The sequence below is a fragment of the Triticum aestivum genome, chromosome 2D, assembly GCF_018294505.1.
Source record: "Triticum aestivum cultivar Chinese Spring chromosome 2D, IWGSC CS RefSeq v2.1, whole genome shotgun sequence".
In the NCBI taxonomy this organism is placed as follows: Eukaryota; Viridiplantae; Streptophyta; class Magnoliopsida; order Poales; family Poaceae; genus Triticum; species Triticum aestivum.
Genome location: NC_057799.1, coordinates 438,318,858 through 438,329,533, shown reverse-complemented (window position 1 = coordinate 438,329,533; position 10,676 = coordinate 438,318,858).

Below are 10,676 nucleotides of genomic sequence, written 5' to 3'. Positions count from 1 at the left end.
AGATCAAAGCAATTGAGCAGATTGAGGCGCCAAGACGAGTCAAAGACGTCCGTAGGCTCGCCGGCTGCGTTGCTGCTCTAAGTAGGTTCATCTCCAAATCTGCTGAGCGTGCCCTTCCCTTTTTCAAAGTTTTGAAGAAGGCGGGTCCAATGAAATGGACTCCGGAAGCAGAGGCAGCCCTGCATGATTTGAAGAAGTACCTCTCCTCCACGCCAATACCAGTCGCGCCTAAACCGCAAGAGCCGTTGTTGCTATATCTAGCGGCGACGAATCAAGTGGTCAGTGTTGCGCTAGTGGCATAGAGAGAATTTGAGGAAGAAGCAGCGGCAGCGGTGGAGCCGTCGGATGATAGGCCGGAGTTCTCCCCGCGAGGGCCTAGTGCCGGCAAGGCGGAACCCCCGGCAAGGCCTGGTCCCGGCAAGACAGAGTCTGCGCAGGTGGGCGAAGTTGAACAGAAGAAGAAGGTGGTGCAGCACCCGGTTTGTTTTGTCAGCTCCCTCTTGCAGGGGGCTAGATCAAGATATTCTGGTATGCAAAAGCTACTTTTCAGCCTCCTTTTGGCCTTGAGAAAGCTGCGTCACTATTTCCAAGCGCATGAGATCACCGTCGTCACCCGCCTCCCTTTGCAACGAATCTTGCACAACCCGGATGCAACCGGGAGGGTCGTGGAGTGGGCGTTGGAACTGTCGAGCTTTGGCCTCAAGTTTGAAAGTACTTCAACAATTAAGAGCCAAGCCTCGGCAGAGTTCATAGCAGAATGGACCTCAACGCCCGATGAAGAGATTCAAGAGACCACCCTTCCCTGCAAGGAGACGAGCCATGATTGGATTATGTACTTTGATGGAGCTTTCTCGCTGCTAGGTGCCGGCGTGCTACTCGTCACACCCACCGGAGAGCGCCTCAAGTACGTAGTCCAGATGCACTTTCCTCGGGAAAAAACAATGAACAACACGGCGGAGTACGAGGGACTGCTTGCCGGTCTCAGGATCGTGGCAGACCTTGGAATCAAGAAACTCATCATCAGAGGTGATTCGCAGCTCGTCGTCAAGCAAGTTAACAAGGATTACCAGAGCCCGTTGATGGAGGCCTATGTGGATGAGGTGAGGAAGTTGGAGGAGCATTTTGACGGTTTGCAGGCAGAGCATGTTCCCCGAGCAGAGAACATCATTGCCGACGACTTGTCGAAACGCGCTGCCCTCAAGTTGCCTGTGGAACCAGGTACATTTGTGCTTCAATTGACCCAACCATCCGTTGAGCCATCCGCGGGACAGAACAAACGAAGGAAGGCAGGGCCCCGCAAGTACTTTCCTGCTGAGCTCCCAGGAGCCACCGGCAAGGACATTGCCGGGTGCCCCAAGCTTGCCTAGGAGCAGCAACCTCCGGCAGGGCTCCAAGCCCTGACCGTAGAAGCGGCTGCCCCTATGGCCGAAGATGAGCCTTTGGTCCTTGCCGTCAAACCCCAGGCTCCGGCATGGGCGCAGCGCACCGTCCGTTTCCTCCAAACAGGGGAACTCCCTAAGGAACAGGAAGAGGCAGAGAAAGTAGCCCGTCGGTCCAGCATGTACCAGTTTGTGGATGATGCCATGTACAGAAGGAGACCGAACGACGTGAAATTAAAGTGCATTCCTCAGGAGGACGGATTGGAGCTATTGGCAGAGATAGATGGAGGCATGTGTGGCTCCCACATCGGGTCAAGAGCCCTTGCCGGCAAAGCGTTCCAGGAAGGTTTCGTCTGGCCCACCGCCCTCCAGGATGCAACTGCACTAGTAACCAAGTGTGAAGTATGCCAGTTCCATTCAAAGAAGCTTCATTAGCCATCCCAAGCCCTTCAAACAATCCCTCTTTCCTGACCATTTTCGGTCCGTGGGCTCGACATACTGGGCCCCTTTCCCCGTGATGTCGGGGGCTTTGAGTACTTGTACGTCGCGATCGACAAGTTCACAAAGTGGCTGGAAGTGGAACCAGTGAGAAAGGTGACAGCACAATCAGCCGTCAAGTTCTTCAAGGGACTAGTCTGCCGTTTTGGTGTGCCAAATAGAGTCTTCACCGACAATGGCACGTAGTTCACGAGCCGCACCTTCATGCAGTATATCCAAGACCTCGGCGGCCAGGTTTGTTTTGCTTCTGTTTCTCATCCCAGAAGTAACTGAGAGGGCGAATGCAGAAGTGTTGCGAGGCCTCAAGACCAGAACTTTTGACAGGATACACAAGTGCGGAAGGCGCTAGATTCATGATTTGCCAACGACTCTTTGGTCGATCAGAACGAGACCAAATCGAGCCACTGGCCAGACACCCTTTGCCATGGTATACGGGGCAAAAGAAGTTCTCCCCACGGAACTCATATACAGGTTACCTCGAGTGCTTGCTTATGATGAGCTTGCGCAAGAGCAGTGGCGCCAAGATGATGCGACACTCCTTGAGGAAGATCACCTTCGGGCTGCTGTGCGAGCCGCTCGCTATCAGCAAGCCTTGCGCCGCTACCATAGCCGCAAGGTTCACGCCTGAAGTCTTGCGGAAGGCGACCTTGTTCTTCAGCAAATCCAATCGGCCAAGAGTTTAAACAAGTTGACGCCCAAGTGGGAAGGCCCTTATCGGGTAATACGAGTCACCAGGCCCGGCGCAGTCCGCCTAGAGACCGAAGATGACATTCCGGTGAGCAATTCCTGGAATCACGAACATCTTCGTAAGTTTACCCCTAAGGCGCGGTTGCCGGGAGCCCCGGTAACCCCCTTTTTTGTACTGGCCTTGCCGAAAAGGCATGTAACCCTATGTACAAAGCCAGGCGCAGACCCTGTGTGCAGTCAGGGAAAGAAAACCCTTAGTATGTACAGTTTGCCCTTGATTTCCATGTTTAGGTGTATACGCATATACATGCTTGTCCAGGATATTGTATTGCTTTTTGATTCCAACAAATGTTAATGGACCACCAAAGTTCCATGCTCTTGCCCTCTCTTCTTTCCAGCCGCAGCAAGGACGCTCGATCCCGCCAAGGACCCGACTCCGGCAAGAACTTGAGAAGACCGCCCAGCATGGCGATCCTTGGCAAACCAAATAGATAAAGTTTACCTCTTGCCCATGCATGTTCGTAACCTGTGACTTGTGCATTAGAAAACCTCGCCACTCTATTTTAAAAACTCGAGTGCTCCCATCCCTAGCCCAAACATTGCTTCGGTCGGAATGGTCATGGTAGCCCTTGCTAAAAGGAGATCGACAAGGGGCTGGACCCTTTGTTTGTAACCCGACAGATGTGATTCTCCGGCAGGTGCAGCGGGCGCCGACAGGACAACTTGCCAGGAGGACTCGTTTATTTGCATTAAGGAGGCATTTCGCCTCTGCGCGAACGTATACGTGCACGGGTTCCCGGCAAGGCTGGTCTTTTTCATTGACATGCTGATAGAAGTACGAATGTTACAGGACACAAGCATGGGCTCGATAGATTACATTACTTAGAAATTAAGATTTGGCAAGTGCCTACAAGTTAAAAGAAAGATAAGTGCCCCGTGATCTCCGTTCTTGCCCCTTTCCTCCGAGGTGCGGCAGGTGAAGGCAAAGAAGGGGCGACGGGGGACGCGCCGATGAAGAGCATGGCGGGGATAACCCTCGGCAAGGGCGGGGCCGAGGAAGGAGGGCGATGCAGATGACAATGCTGCCGCCGACCGTCATCCAGAGTCGGAATCGGCGTCCTTGCGCCCGCTACCCTCGTTGTCGCTGTCACTTTCCTCCTCGTCACTGTCGCCCGAGGAGGACATTTCCTTGTCGGTGGAGCTCTCCGCACAGCACCCTAAGCGGGTTCCCAAGTGCCCAAAGACCTTGACGAAGAGCAGGTCATTCTCCATTAATTTGAAATGGAGAACGAGCCCCTCTGACAGGCTATGCGCCCGGGCAAAGGTCTTCCACCCATGGCAGAGATACATCACGTGAGGGGGGGGGGAAGTCGACATCGACCCGCATGCCGCCGTTCCCGCAGCCCCTCATGTGCAGCCTCAAGGCCTGTGGCGGGTCGAGCTCCATTACCCGAGCGAACAGGGTGGGGAGGCGGAGGTGACCACACACTGGCTTGTACAACCTGATGAAGAACTTGCAGGGCTGGTCTCCGACATGGCCCTCCATTGGGGGATGAGTCACTGGCGGAAGCGCGGCCGGTGCGCTGCCCCGTCCTCCTCTCCCCCGAGCGCCACGGCGGCCTCGGCCTCGCCCCTCCCTCTTCCTCTCACGGCGGGCTCTGCTGCCATGAGCTCCGGAGGAGGGGGACACGCTGTCGAGCAGAAGTCATCGTCGCTGCCATTGGAGCGCCGGCGCGCCCTCTCACCATGGCGAGTGGGAGGAACGGATCAAGCAGGAAGGAATGAATGCAGAAGAACGCCATCCTTCTACCCTTTTTATAGAGGGGCGGTGCCAGGGCTCGGCCCCCCAACCTAAGGGCGGCCGCCCCACTCGACCAATCCGGCCGCCAGAGGCGAAGGGAATCAGGACCGACCCGCTGCTCCAATCAGCAACGCCCGGCTTCCCACCTCGGCGTTAATGCCTGTGCCCTCCGTATCCGCCACCTACCCTCCCTGAGGCATGGGGGACACGTGGCGGCGAGCCGGAATTAAGAAGACAAGTGGTGCGATCGTGGGGCGCGGGCGCCATGAAGCCCACGACCCGAGTCCGCTTTGTAAACGAGACGCGCCCCTGTGGCTTCCTCTTTTTTATGGGGAAGATGCGGGCCGCCTATTTACTATTCACCTCAAGGTGACGCAAGCGTGCTGCGACCGTTCCACGCACGATCCCCACGTCACACACTCAATGCGGGTCGTGGGGAAGCGCAATTGGCGAGAAGTTACCATAGTTAAAACTCTGCCACGCGTGCCCACGCACCGTTCTGGCCCTGGCCCAACAACGCTTCGCGCTTATGTGTGGCCCAGGCCCGGGGGCTCCTGTCGGTGTACAAAAGTAGGGGCCTTTCTATACCCCTTTACTTGTGCACGGGCAGTCGTAGCCACACCTGCGGCCATGCTTGACGGGGCAGAGGAAGCAAAGATACAAGACTACCAAGGCAGTGCTCAAGCCTGAAGCATGAAGAGCGAAGGGACAAGATGGATTTCCCCCAGCAACACCCTTGCCGGGGCGGCCTACATAGCCCTGGCAAGAGCCTTGCCAGGGAGACTTGACCAACACCAGCAAGGCCATCAGCCTTGAGCCTGAGGGCTCTGACACCATTGACAACGTCAAGACCCAGACTCAGGGGCGCCTGTGTGGTGGCATGCAGATCTTTGTGAAGACTAAAGGCCTGCAAATCCAGATAAGAACCAGAAGACGGAGACCCCCGGCAAGATCCTTGCCGGGGACAGAAGAAGACCCCCGGCAAGATCCTTGCCGGGGACGGCCACGAGACCCCGGCAAGAACCTTGCCGGGGGCATCTGCGGGGCCACGGCCAGGCCCGCACCCACCAATGTTTCGCTGCCCCGCGCCCGTGCCAACGGGGCAACCAGCCCGCCAACTAGGCAATCGCCTGCGTGGCAGCATGCAGCTTCAAGGCCAACTAGTCAAGCACCTGCGTGGTGGCGTGCAGATCTTCGTGAAGACCCTATCACCGCACCAGCTCAACAACCAGCCAGCCAACATGGCGCTGCATACCTCGTCAGCTTGGACGCGCGTTGAAGTAAGGCGAGGTGGCGACGGACGGGACGAGCTTCATTGTCGTCCCCGATAAAGCAAGAAGGAACGTAGGCGGTGCACTAAATGCGTTTGTCCTACGGTGCCAGGTGATAAACTTGTACACTGTAGACACTTTCCACCTCCTGTGTGCCACTGTGGTGACCCTTTGACCTATAAAAGGAGGCCCGAGGCGTACTGTGGAAGGATTCGAACTTTTTTGGGACTGGGCAGGCATTGCAGCCAGTTCAAGAGCTCAAGAACACCAAATATACACAAACAAGCAGGACTAGGGTTTTATGCATCGTTTGCGGCCCGAACCTGGGTAAAAATCCCCTCGCGCTGATCTTCTAGACCTGCGTGGTGGCATGCAGATATTTGTGAAGACCAAAGGCCTGCAAATCCAGATAAGAACCAGAAGACGGAGACCCCCGGCAAGATCCTTGCCGGGGACGGCGACAAGACCCCGGCAACACCCTTTCCTGGGGCATCTGCGGGGCCATGGCCAGGCCCACACCCACCAATTTTTCGCTTCCCCACGCCCATGCTGATGCGGCAACCAGCCCGCCAACTAGGCAAGCGCCTGCGTCGCAGCATGCAGCTTCTAGGCCAACTAGTCAAGCACCTGCGTGGTGGCATGCAGATCTTCGTGAAGACCCTGTCACCGCACCAGCTCAGCAACCAGCCAGCCAGCATGGCGCTGCATGCCTCGTCAGCTTGGACGCGCGTCAAAGCAAGGCTAGGCGGTGACCGACGGGACGAGCTTCGTTGTCGTCCCTGATAAAGCAAGAAGGCACGTAGGCGGCGCATTAAATGCGTTTGTCCTATGGTGCTAGGTGATAAACTTGTACATTGTAGACACTTTCCACCTCCTGTGTGCCACTGTGGTGACCCCTTTGACATATAAAAGGAGGCCCGAGGCGTACTGTGGAAGGATTCGAACTTTTTTGGGACTGGGCAGGCATTGCAGCCAGTTCAAGAGCTCAAGAACACCAAATATACACAGACAAGCAGGACTAGGGTTTTATGCATCGTTTGCGGCCCGAACCTGGGTAAAAATCCCCTCGCGCTGATCTTCTAGACCCGCTCTTTGCGTAGCTCCACACCCCGCCAACCGTAGAAGGGATTCCCCGGGATCCCATAGGTATCATTTCCCCCGACAGTCTTGTCAACCATCAACACTTGATGCTTTTTCTTGATTTCTACCCTCGCGGATTTCAGCATCGAGAAGAGCTCGGGAATCGTTTTCGTCATCCCTTGCATATTATAGTTCATCATGAAGTTCTAGTAACTTGGTGATAGTGACTAGAGAACTTTGTCCATCACTATCTTATGTGGAAGATTAACTCCCACTTGATTCAAGTGATTGTAGTACCCAGACATTCTGAGCACATGTTCACTACACTACAAAAAAAGACACATCCGTGACATTTTGGGCCGAACGAAATTTTTTCTGTCATACATATGACACTTCTATGACAATAACTGTGACAAAACCCGGTACCATCATAGATGTGGTGGGCTCCTACTTATATGACAAAAAATCATGACAGAAAATGGGCTTTTCATCCTGGGCGGGCCGGAGACACAGCTGCATGACATTCTTTGGGTCGTCCATGACGGAAAAAACCATGGTAGAAGCGAGGGGGAGGAAAATTTCGGGGAGTTCCTGGTTACGGTGGGAGGTCGGGGGCCGAGCGATGCGCGTTTCTCTCATACATGCACGCGCGTGTGTGCGAGGCGTTGGCTCTAACTGAACCCGAGTGAGGCGTTGGGCTCTAACTGAACCCGAGCGATTGCACTGCAGGCTACGCGTTACTGAACCCGAGCGATCGATCGATGGCTGTTACCTGAACCCGATCGAGCGATTCCTTCGCTACTGCTGCTAACCCGATCGAGTGAGGCGTTGGATGAACAGTGAGCGTTGGGGGGGGGGTTGGATGAACAGTGAGCGGTGGCATTGCCTTTGGATGAACAGGACCCCATGGTGTAGTGGAGGGCTGGATGAACAGTAGACGGTGGAGGGGTGCCCGTGGAGGGTGGTTGAACAGGACCCCGTGGTGTGGAGGGCTGGATGAACAGTAGACGGTGGAGGGGTGCCCGTTGAGGGGTGGTTGAACAGTAGCCGGTGGAGTAGCGTGCAGTGGAGGCTGGATGAACAGGAGCCCGTGGAGGCTGGAGGAGGTCGACGGTGGAGATGGACAGTATCCCGTGGAGTCCCGTTTTGTGGTACGCCACACCCCTCCCAATGAACAGGACCCCCGTTTCAACCGTAGGAAGGTCCGTTTCGTCCATTTTGCGGTATGCCACACCCCTCCCGATCAACAGGACCCCCGTTTCGACCGTAGGAGGTCCGTTTCGTCCGTTTTGCGGTACGCCACACCCTTCCCGATCAACAGGACCCCCGTTTCGACCGTAGGAGGTCTGTTTCGTCCGTTTTGCGGTACGCCACACCCCTCCCGATCAACAGGACCCCCGTTTCGACCGTAGGAGGTCCGTTTCCTCCGTTTTGCGCTACGCCACACCCCTCCCGATCAATAGGACCCCGTTCCGAATGTAGGAGGCCCGTTTCCTCCGTTCTGCGGTACGCCAGGCCTCGTTTCCATCGCCTGTTCCGTCCAAACCCTCCTGATGAACACGACCACGCATTCCGTTCCGACCCAGCCGGTTGGCTCCCACGCATTCCATTGCCTCCCAATGAACACGACGCATTCCGTTGCCTCCCGATGAACACGACGCATTCCGTTGCCTCCCCATGAACACGATGCATTCCGTTGCCTCCCCATGAACACGACGCATTCCGTTGCCTCCCCATGAACACGACGACGACGCTGTTTCTTCGTTCCGACACAGCCATGTACACGAGCCCTGGCCGTACGTATGCGCGAGTAGGCGTTCGAGACCCTGCCCGTATGTACACATACGTGGCCGTATTTTCTTTCTTGCACCCTGGCCGATATACGTACGTGTACATGCTACGTGCGCGCCTCTACTACGACACGTGCGCGCCTCTACATCGACCAGTATGTACGTACACATTCATGACCAGAATGACAACGCTACGTACGCTTCGACCAGGTGGGTCCCGACTGTCAGGCACTTCCTTGCCTGCGAAGATGTAGCTGGTGGGTCCCAGTAGTCAGGGGGCGAATCGTTTTCTTTTTTTTACCCGGACGCACTTCCTTGCGTGCGAAGGTGTAGCTGCTGGGTCCCAGCAGTCAGGGGGCGAATCGTTTTTTTTTGCCCGGACGCACTTCCTTGCGTGCGAAGGTGTAGCTAGTGGGTCCCAGCAGTCGGGGGGCGAATCGTTTTTTCGGACGCACTTCCTTGCGTGCGAAGATGTAGCTGGTGGGTCCCAGCAGTCATGGGGCGAATCATTTTTTTCGGACGCACTTCCTTGCGTGCGAAGATGTAGCTCGTGGGTCCCAGCAGTCAGGGGGCGAATCATTTTTTTCACGAAATACGGTGGCCCGTCCGGTGGGTCCCCGCTGTCAGGTGGAGGAATAATTATTTTGCGCGTAATAAGGAGGCACTTCCTTGCGGCTGCCGTGGACCCAGCTGTCAGCCTCTCCACGTACAGTCCACGTCCGATGGAAGTCGTTCCTTGACCACGTTGACCACGCCGCGCCAAGAGCACCAGGGCGGTGGACGACGGCGAGGCCTAGGAAGGGGACGACGCGGAGCCGGGGAAGACGCGGCAGTGGATGCACACGCGGAGAGGAGTACGAGGGTTCACTGGTTCGGCTGCGCTGCCGTCGCCGCAGAATAACAGGGGGTGTGGGTGAGTGGAGGGATGGCCTGGCCAGCGGTGGGAGTAGTAGGGGGCGGTGAGGCCTCCGCGGCAGCACAGCCGGCCACGGGAGGCAGGAGCAGGCGGCACGACCGGCGCTGCTTTGGGCGGCTGGAGCAAGAAGACCAGAGGTTGAAGAAGCACGACGGCCGTTGGATGGACATCGTACGGTCACTGCAGCTAGAATCGTTTATATTGACTAAGTTGACAAAGCCCTTGGTACGTCAACTTAGTAGGCCCACAGGTCAGCTTCCGAAACGGTGCGCCCCAGATGTCAGGGGGAGGAATCATTTTTTGGGCGGGTGAAGCTAGAATATCCGAGATTGAAGAAGAAGCACGGCATCCGTTGGATGGACATCCAACGGCCACTGCTGCTAGAACCGTGTGTTGACTATAAGTTGACAAAGCCTTGCATACGCGTCAACTCTGTTTTTTTAGGGGACGCGTCAACTTAGTAAGGCCAGAAGTGTGTGGCAGAGAACTTATAGCCCATTTGAGATTTGTAAGAATGTGTAGCCCATTTTTGAATTCTAATGGAATTTACTACAGCCCATTTACAGTTTGTTAAAAGTACAGCCCATTTCAACCAACCGTTCAAAACAGAATTCAATAAAATTTCCCACATTTTGATGGGATCCGAAATATTTTTATCCCGAAATTTCTAGTCAGATTAAATACAATTTCAATATAAATTTATATTACGTAAAAATCCAACGAAACATTGCGCTCGCAACAATTAATGAAATTAAAATTTTCAATATCCAAAAATAATATTTTATAAAGTAATCACGTGTTTGGTGCATTTTTTATAGTTACTGCCCAGTTTTTATAATTACATCCCATTTATTATTTCTTAAAGCCCATTTTCTTGTTAAGCCTAATGCATCCCTCCTAGGAAAGATTTGCAGCCCAGCGGGGCGGAGAATAACAACTTGACCTTGCCTGGGTATTCCTAAAAAAAGTATAGCTGGGCTAGCCATTTTCAGCTTGAAAAAAATTAATATCTGGGCTGGATATCTGGCCTGGGCTAGACGGGCCACAGCCCGCCCAGTTAATACCTGCAGCGATGTTTTCGTTGTTGTTCAGAGGAGAAAAATTAATATCTGGGCTAAACATCGAAAAACTCTGCAGTGCTCACACCTCAAAAACACAAATACTGCTCGAGCTGCTTGGTCCCAGCTGTCGGCCGCTTCTTGTGCAATTCTCTCGTTTATTGACTACTACATAGGTTGACAATGGTGTGGGACC